General features: G+C 42.2%; 1 pseudogene; it reads right to left on the reverse strand.

Annotated features, from left to right (window-relative positions):
- Positions 1 to 3,070: 3,070 nt before the first annotated feature.
- Positions 3,071 to 3,295, reverse strand: LOC111542587 (annotated as a pseudogene).
- Positions 3,296 to 10,100: the final 6,805 nt, after the last annotated feature.

Here is a 10,100-nt window from a genome sequence, read left to right on the forward strand (position 1 = left end):
TTCTTGAAAAATAAATAGTAGTACAGAAGATATTCTTTGCTAAATTCCATTAATAACAAAAAAGAAATGAGGGAACAGCATAATGATCCATAAACTGCATGGTTTTTGGGGGTTTTTGTTGTTGTTGTTGTTTGTTTTTTGAAATGGCGTCTCCCTCTGTCGCCAGACTGGAGTGCAGTGGCGTGTTCTCGGCTCACTGCAACCTCCATCAGGTTCAAGCGATTCTCCTGCCTCAGGCTCCAAGTAGCTGGGACTACAGGCGTGTGCCACAAAGCCCAGCTAATTTTTTATATTTTTAGTAGAGGCAGGGTTTCACCATGTTAGCCAAGATGGTCTCAGTCTCTTGACCTCATGATCCGCCTGCCTCAGCCTCCCAAAGTGCTGGGATTACAGGCATGAGCCCCTGCACCCGGCCAACCGCATGGTTTTTTATGCAGCCATTTAATCGACAATTTTTATGAGGATCATATAATATGGAAGAATTTGTATGTAATGCAAAGTTTAAAAACAGAAGAAAAGTTGTATGCATATTCATGCAAAAGTATGTAGCACAATGTAAATTACTAAGGAAAATAGTGTGAGAGTTTTTTAATGTGATTTATTAGTTTTGCTTTAGGTTGTTAAAACATTAATGCAATTTTACATGTTTTGGATTAATGTACTTTAATCCTTATTCCGTGCTAGTCACTGCTTTTAATGCATCAATGAAGTCGCTTCTCAGGATAGTTACCGCCAAGAGCATTTCATCAGTCTGGATACAACCTTACAATTAAAGTGATCCAAAAAATATATGAAGTTCTTGACATCATACTAAAAATACCAGCGATAGGCCAGGCATGGTGGCTCACGCCTGTAATTCCAGCACTTTTGGGAGGCTGAGGCGGGTGGATCATCTGAGGTCAGAGTTCGAGACCAGCCTGACCAACATGGTGAAACCATGTCTGTACTAAAAAAAAAAAATACAAAAAAATTAGCCAGGCGTGGTGGCGCATGCCTGTATCCCCAGCTACTCAGGAGGCTGAGGGAGGAGAATCTCTTGAACCCAGGAAGTGGAGGTTGAATGAGCCAAGATGGCGCCATTGCACTCCAGCCTGGGTGACAGAGTGAGACTCCATATCAAAAATAAATACATAAATAAATAAAATTTAAAACACCAGAGATAGTGCCAGCAATTCATTCAACAAATATTAAGTGGCTATTTTGTGCAAAGCAATGAACAAGGTCCTTTAGAAATGCTTCCTTGTACTAGAAATATATACGATATGAACAATATCAATATCAGTGTAATATATCAATGTGAACAATAGCTGCTACCACAATTTAAGAGGCCAGACAGTGGCAAAAAACTTAGCAAACTGATGTACACATTCACATTTACCTTATTTTTATGGCACACTCTTTGTTCTCAACCACCCAACTAACATAATTTGTAGCCTTGTATTAGGTAATAGAAGTTAGGATTTCAGAACATGATGGGAGACCTGGGGGAGACTGCTGCTTTTTTTTTTTTTTTTCAGATGGAGGCTTGCTCTGTTGCCCAGGCTGGAGTGCAGTGGCAAAATCTCAGTTGACTATAACCTCCACCTTCCAGGTTCAAGAAATTTCCTGCCTTAGCCTCCCAAGTAGCTGGGATTACAGGCACCCACCACCATGTCCAACTAATTTTTGTATTTTTAGTAGAGACGGGGCTTCACCATCTTGGCCAGGATGGTCTTGAACTTCTGACCTCGTGATCCACCTGCCTCATCCTCCCAAAGTGCTAGGATTACAGGCGTGAGCCAATACACCCAGACAGAGATTGCTTGTTTGGAAGTTTAAAGCAGTGCATTCAAAAATGTAAGTGATAGCATAGAAAAATGTATATAGGGTTAACGTGCAGATGTTTGTATTTAGGCTTTCCTGTGAGTTTAAATCCTGTTGTTTAAAACAAATATTCAGATAAGAATAACACTGTAAAACCATTCAAGGCCTGGGCATGGTGACTCATGCCTGTAATCCTAGCACTTTGGGAGGCTGAGGCAGAGGAATCACTTGAGCCCAGGAGTTTGAAACCTGCCTGGGCAACATGGCAAAACCCCTATCTACAAAAAATTAGCCGGGAGTGGTGGCATGCACCTATAGGCCCAGCTACTCGGAAAGCTGAGATAGGAGGATCACCTGAGCCCATGGAAGTCAAGGTTGCAGTGAACCGTGATCACGCCACTGCATTCCATCCTGGGCAGTAGACTGAGACTCTGTCTCGAAAACAAAAAAAAAAAGAAAGAAGGCCTGGTGCAGTAGCTCACACCTGTAATCCCAGCACTTTATAGTGTTAACTGTAATTTTTTGGCAGTTTTTTAATCAAATTGAGGAAATTCTCTCCATATGCCTATTTTATCTGAATTTTACTATGAATTGGTGTTGAATTTTGTCAAATGCTGTTTTTCTGAAATTAATTGACATGATTCTTTTTTTTTTTTAGCCTTTTAGTATAGTAGACTACATTGATTAATTTTCAAATATCAATCAGCTATACATCCTTGGAATAAACCCCACTTTGTCATGTTGTGTAATTCTTATATATTGATTAATTATATTTGCTAATATTTTGTTAAGGATTTTGCATCTTTATGATGTGTATTGGTTGGCAGTTTTCTCCTGTTTTGTGTGTGTTTTCTTTGGTTTTGGTGTCACAGTAAATACTAACTTAAAATAATTGAGCAATGTTCTCTTCTTTTTTTTTTTTTTTTTTTTTTGCCTTTGTGTGCGGTATTTATTTCAAATGTTTATTAAAACAGCACTGTTATTTCTCAGGACAAGAGCAAAGATCACCCCCTGCAGAAGCTTGGGAACTATGTACAGAACTTTATAGAACAGAGGCAACACTTTAGCTTAAGCCTGTCTGCTGACCAGAGAATGGAATTCTGCGTGGACTCAAGGAACAAAAGGAAACTAGGCAGGGAGAGGGAAGAAAAGTGCCCATCTGAATCAAACTTCATCTGCCATCAGGGCACATCTTGTGGTGGTCACAGATTGTAGGCTGTTTTTTGGAAGGTTCGGGTTCAGCACAGGATTCCATTTGTCTACATGGCTACACCCCTGGCTGAGGTGCCATGAGATCAGTGTCAGTCAGGTTCCTGGCCAGCCAAACTCCCGCAGCAAAGAGTCCCAAATTTAGTATCAAGTTCCTCCGGAAGTCATTCCTATCAGTGGCAAAGCGGTAGATGCCCCAAAGCCAATCTCCCACGTTGTCCAGTATTTCGGGAGTTTCATTAGCCCAGCCAGCAGTGCTCACCGGAACCCCACTGGAAGCCATAGCAGGCAGCTTCGCATGGGCCTCAGTGGAGGAACCCGAGCAATGTTCTCTTCTATTTTCTGAAAGAGTTTAGGTAGAAGTGGTGTCAATAATAATAATAATTATTTTTTTTTAGATGGAGTCTCACTCTGTCGCCCAGGCTAGAGTGCAGTGGCATGATCTTGGCTCACTGAAACCTCTGCCTCCCAGGTTCAAGCCATTCTCCTGCCTCAGCCTCCCCTGCCTTAGCCTCCCAAGTAGCTGGGATTATAGGTGCGTGCCAGCATGCTCAGCTAATTTTTGTATTTTTAGTAGAGGCGGGGTTTAACCATGTTGGCCAGGATGGTCTCGATCTCCTGACCTTGTGATCCGCCTGCCTTTGCCTCCCAAAGTTCTGGAATTACTGGTGTGAGCCACCATGCCCAGCAGTTTTAATTATTTTTATTTATTTATTTATATTTATTTATTTTTATTTTTTTGAGATGGAGTCTTACTCTATCTCCAGGCTGGAGTACAGCGGCGCAATCTCAGGTCACTGCAACCTCCACCTCCCAGGTTCAAGCGATTCCCCTGCCTCAGCCTACCAAGTAGCTGGGATTACAGGCAAGCATCACCACGCCCAGCTAATTTTTTGTGTTTTAGTAGAGATGGGGTTTCACCATGTTAGCCAAGATAGTCTCAATCCCCTGACCTCATGATCCGCCCGCCTCGGCCTCCCAAAGTGCTGGGATTACAGGCGTGAGCCACTGTGCTCGGCTGGTGTTAATTATTTTTTAACTGGTAGAATTCTCTAGTGAAATCATCTGGGTCTGGAAACTTCTTGTTTGTGAATTTTTAAGTACAAATTTAATTTTCTTAATAGGCATAGGGCTGTTCTTATTATTCACTACATTTTGGATGAATCGTGGTAGGTTATTTTCATTTTTTTGAGGAATTGGTCCATTTCATCTAAGTTGTTGAATTTATGTAGAATTAGTTTTAGTATTTCCTAATTATCTCTTTAATGTCTATAGAATATATATCTCTCATTTCTTCTTCTTCTTCTTTTTTTTTTTTTTTTTTTTTTTTTTTTTGAGACGGTGTCTCACTCGGTCACCAAGGCTGGAGTATAGTGGCATAATCTCGGCTCACTGCAACCTCTACCTCCCAGGTTCAAGCGATTCTCCTGCCTCAGCCTCCTGAGTAGCTGGGATTACTGGTGCCCGCCACCATGCCCGGCTAATTTTTGTATTTTTAGTAGAGACAGGGTTTCACTATGTTGACTAGGCTGGTCTCAAACTCCTAACCTCAAGTGATCCGCCCAACTCAGTCTCCCAAAGTTCTGGGATTATAGGCGTGAGCCACCGCACCAGTCCATTTCATTTTATTTTGTAACATTAGTAATTTGTATCTTTTTTTCTCCCTGTGAGAGGCTTGCCAATTATTTTATCCTTTTAAAAAAATCAAATTTTTGTATTGATTTTATGAATTAGGTTCTATATTCAGTTTATTTGGTATATTCACTTGTCTTTACCATATTCTTTTTTCTTTTTGCCTTGAATTTATTTTTTCTTCTTTTTCTAGGTTCTCGAGGCAGGAGCTTAGATTATTTATTATTAGATTATTTATTTCTAATTATACCTTAATGGCTATAAATTTCCCTCTCAGCTCCCCTTCAGCCATGTTCCACAAATTCTGTGCTCCTCTTTGAAACTTCCTCCTTGACCATTGGATTATTTAGAAGTGTGTTGTTTAATTTCCAAGTGTTTTGATATTTTCCCATCTTTCTGTTACTGATTTCTAGTTTCATTCCATTGTGATCAGACAACACAGTCTGCATGATTTCAAATATTAAGCGGCTATTTTGTGCAAAGCAATGAACAAGGTCCCTTAGAAACTCTTCCTTGTACTACAAATATATACGTGAATGAGGGGTGCAGCCTCCGTTAGAAGCTCCCAGCTTCCTTCTGGGGGCAATAAGACTCACCTCTCTCCTGCCTCCTGGGCACTCACGCGCTCTCTGACTCTCTCTCTCTCTCTGTCTCTTTCTCCCTTTGCCTCCCTTTCTCTCTCCCCCAGACCTATACGATGTGAACAATATCAATATCAGTGTACTATATCAACGTGAACGATAGCTGCTACCACAATTTAAGAGGCCAAGATAGTGGCAAAAAACTTAGCAAATGTACACATTCACATTTGCCTTATTTTTATGGCACATGCTTTGTTCCCAACCATCCAATGAACATAATTGGTAGCCTTATATTAGGTAATAGTAGTTAGGATTTCAGAACATGATGGGAGACCTGGGGGAGACTGCTTGTTTTGAAGTTGAAAGCAGTACATTCAAATATGTAAGTGACAGCATAGAAAAATGTATATAGGGTTAACATGCAGAGGTTTGTATTTAGGCTTTCCTGTAAGTTTAAATCCTGTTGTTTAAAACAAATATTCAGATAAGAATAACACTTTAAAACCATTCAAGGGCTGGGCATGGTGATTCATGCCTGTAATCCTAGCACTTTGGGAGGCCGAGGCAGAGGAATCATTTGAGCCTAGGAGTTTGAAACCAGCCTGGGCAACATGGCAAAACCCCATATCTACAAAAAATTAGCCAGGAGTGGTGGCATGCACCTATAGGCCCAGCTACTCGGAAAGCTGAGATAGGAGGATCACCTGAGTCCATGGAGGTCAAGGTTGCAGTGAGCTGTGATCATGCCACTGCATTCGCATTCTATCCTAGGCAGCAGACTGAGACTCTGTCTCAAAAAAAAAAAAAAAGAAAGAAAGAAGGCCGGGTGTAGTGGCTCACACCTGGAATCCCAGCACTTTGGAAAGCCGAGGCGGGCAGATCACTTGAGGTCAGGAGTTCAAGACCAGCCTGGCCAACATGGTGAAACCCTGTCTCTATTTAAAAAAATACAAAAATTAGCCAGGCATGGTGGCATGTGCCTATAATCCCAGTTACTCCAGAGGCTGAGGCAGGAGAATTGCTTGAACCTGGGAGTCAGAGGTTGCAGTGAGCCGAGATCACACCAGTGCATCTCCAGCCTGGGCAACAGAGCAAGACTCCGTCTCAAAAAAAAAAAAAAAGTAAGTTACAAAGATGCTATGCTGCTGACTTTGAAGGTGAAAGAAGGGGCCATGAGTCAAGGAATGTAGGTGGCCTCTACACACTGGAAAAGGCAGAAAACAGATTGTGCCCTAGAACCTCTAGAAGGAAGGCAGCCCTGCTGACACCTTGATGTTAGCCCATTGAAGCCCATTTTCAAACTTTTGACCTCCAGAACTGTAAAGGGAATAAAAGTGTGTTGTTCTAAGCCAACAACAACAACAAAATGAACTACACTCTTCTAAATTACAGTATTAAGGAAAGCTAAACTTTCAGCATTAAATGCACCCAATTGCTTTATCACAGCAACACTTGTAGATATATTTTTGAGGAAAAAAAAATGGTAGAGACACAATTCTTAGGGAATTCACCCTCTACTCTCTTCCTAAAATGGAAATCTACTTCAAAAGTAAATTGTGCATGTGCATGCCTTTGATGGGTATAAAAATTTCAAATCCTTTTTATTCCCTTATGACTTCTAATTTGTTTTCAGAAGACTTGTTCATGTTTTATCAAATCATTGTTTTAGGTATCTGTCTCAAATGTGACACCACCTATTTTATATCAATACAATTAATCCTTTGCCATAAATGAAATGTAATAGAACTGTCCATTGAAATGCTATAACAGCAACTCATTCAATAGCATTTTCTAAGAAAATGGTTTTTGTTTGTTTGAGACAGGTCTCACTCTGTTGCCCAGGCTGGAGTGCAGTGGCGTGCTCATGGGTCACTGCAGCCTCAACCTCCCAGGCTCAAGCAATCCTACCTCCTCAGTTTCCTGAGTAGCTGACACTACAGGCATATGGCAACATACTCTGCTGATTTTTTTTTTTTTTTTTTTTTTAGAGACAGAGCCTCACTATGTTGCCCAGGCTGGTCTCAAACTCCTGGGCTGAAGCAATCCTCCCGCCTTGGCCTCCCACAGTGCTGGGATTATAGGCATGAGCTACTGCACCCAGCCTACCAAAAGTTTTAAACTTTTTCATTAATGTATTGTACTAATCACTTAAAGTTGTATTCTTTATGACAGCATCCGAGACCATAAGTGAAAATCTACACATGGTTATCAGAACATGTCAAAGCTTTTGTTTAAAACATTTTTCTGTTTTCCAAGGCTAATGTCAAAATGTGATGTGACTCTGCAAGAAAATGCTTACCATCTGTGGTTGGTATTTTTTCTTCTGCTCCAGCCATTAATATATATTTTTACATACAAGAGTTGTCTCCAGTAATAATAAATCTGTCTGAGGTAAGGTTATGTTACTAATTGTACTCCTGCAAAGCTATTTTTGTAGTGTAGATTTCAAATTTAATACAGCTTATCCACCATGGAAGAGGCTAACATCAAGTGCTCAGCAATTTATACCACTGCTTAAAAGTTAACTTTCTTTCATTTTGAAAATATCACTAATTTGGCCAGGCGCGGTGGTGTGCGCCTGTAATCCCAGCATTTTGGGAGGCCGAGGTGGGTAGATTGCTTAAGGCCAGGAGTTCGAGACCAGCCTGGCCAACATGGTAAAATCCCATCTCTACTAAAAATACAAAAATTAGCCAGGTGTGGTAGCAGGCACCTGTAATCCCAGCTACTCTGGAGACTGAGGCAGGAGAATCGCTTGAAACTGGGAGGCAGAAGTTGCAGTGAGCCAAGACTGTACCACTGTACTCTAGCCTGGGTGACAGAGTGAGACTCACAAAAAAAAAAAAAAAAAAGAAACGAAAAGACCTTATTGTAGTCTTTTTGTTTGTTTTGCTTTGTTTTGTTTTGTTTTGTTTTGTTTGAGACATTCTCAGTGTGTCGCCCAGGCTGGAGTGCAGGGGCGAGATCTCAGCTCCCTGCAACTTCTGACTCCCAGGTTCAAGCGATTCTCCTGCCTCAGCCTCCCAAGTAGCTGGAACTACAGGTGCCCACCACCACACCGGCTAATTTTTTGTGTTTTTAGTAAAGATGGGGTTTCACTATGTTGGCCAGGCTGGTCTTGAATTCCTGGCCTCATGATCTGCCCACCTCAGCCTCCCAAAGTGCTGGGATTACAGGCGTGAGCCACCACACCTGGCCTGTAGTCTTAAAGTGGCTTTCTCAGCTGCCAACTCTAGGACCTCTCAACTCAGCTCCTCATGTCTAGCTCAGTCTCCCAGTGTCCCCATCTCATGTTTCAAGGAGAGAAAATTTCATTGGCTTCTTGGTCAGCCACACACACCTTTGGCTCAGTCAGTGGAGGCCAAGCTCCCTTAGTGTAAACACAGCTACCTGGGCTTATCCGTGCTGTAAGGCAGCGGTTCTCAAGGTGGGTTCTCTGCACCAGTGGCATTGGAAATGCACATTCATGGGCCCCACCCCAACCTATGGAATCAGCATCTCTAGGGATGGAGCTCGGGACACTGTATTAGAGCTATAAGCAAGGGCAGATTTCCTCAGGAAGGGATGTGTGTAGGGACTACCTGCTTTTTTTTGAGACTCTGTCTAAACAAAAAACAAAAAAAACACAAAAACACCCCCCAGCACCCTGAGAAGGCAGAAGGCAGAAGGCAACTGGCACAGGGGAGCCCAGATCTGCAGAGACACAGGTAGGAAATGTGACCCTAGCTTCTGTGATTGGGTGATAGGATGATTTCATCATCTTGATTTTGGACTTCAACCCTTCACCGCACCTGGCCCTGGTCTTTTCAAGTAGATAAATTAATGATGAACTGAAGGCCAGGCATGGTGACTCACGCCTGTAATCCCAGCACTTTGGCAGGCCGAGGCGGGAAGATCACTTGACATCAGGAGTTCGAGACCAGTCAGGGCAACATCACAGGAGCCTGTCTCCAAAAAAAAAAATAAAAGGAAATGAGTTCGTAGAAGGAGACTGACAAAGCAGACAAACAGAGAGAAGCTAAAAGACTTCTCAAGAGGGAGACAAAGAGAGTGACTGACAGATTCCCTGCCAGTTCTCCTGGCTCAGACATACTTCTCACACTCCATTTCCGAGAGGGCCCCCAGTGAATAACCATTCTGTCCTTTACTTAAGCAAGTTTAAGTGGGCCCCTGTTCTTTGCATTTATTTTGTCTCCACTTGAAATTCCTTTTCCTTTTCAGATCTGTCCTAAGCTCATCCCCAAAGATCCTTGATTGTCTGTCTTGCTCCTGCCCATGTTATTCCCCAGAACTGGACTGTCGCCTGTGACCCAGCCCGTGGCTTGGATCCCACCACCAAGGTGCCGCGCTTCTACAATCTAGAGCAGCCTAATACATATGACTAGTGTGCACTTGAAACCTGGCTAGTGATTGGCTGCAAGTGTAAAATATACAGTGGATTTCGAAGACTCAGTATGGAGAGAAAAAAGCAAAACATCTTATTAATATTTTTACATTGATGACACGTTAAAATGATAATATTTTTTATATACCTGTATTGGGCTAAATAAAATACAATATTGGCCAGGCACAGTGGCTCACACCTGTAATCCCAGCACTTTGGGAGGCCCAGGGTGGATCACCTAAGGTCGAGAGTTCGAGACTAGTCTGGCCAACGTGGTGAAATCCTGTCTCTACTAAAAATATAAAAAATTAGCCAGGTGTGGCGGCGAATGCCTGTAGTCCCAGCTACTCGGGAGGCTGAGGCATGAGAATCACTTGAACCTGAGAGGCAGAAGTTGCAGTGAGCCAAGATCTCACCACTGCACTCCAGCCTGGGCAACAGAGTACAGAGTGAGACTCCGTCTCAAAAAAAAAAAAAAAAAAAAATATATA

This window comes from Piliocolobus tephrosceles, chromosome 16 (assembly GCF_002776525.5).
Source record: "Piliocolobus tephrosceles isolate RC106 chromosome 16, ASM277652v3, whole genome shotgun sequence".
Taxonomy (NCBI): Eukaryota; Metazoa; Chordata; class Mammalia; order Primates; family Cercopithecidae; genus Piliocolobus; species Piliocolobus tephrosceles.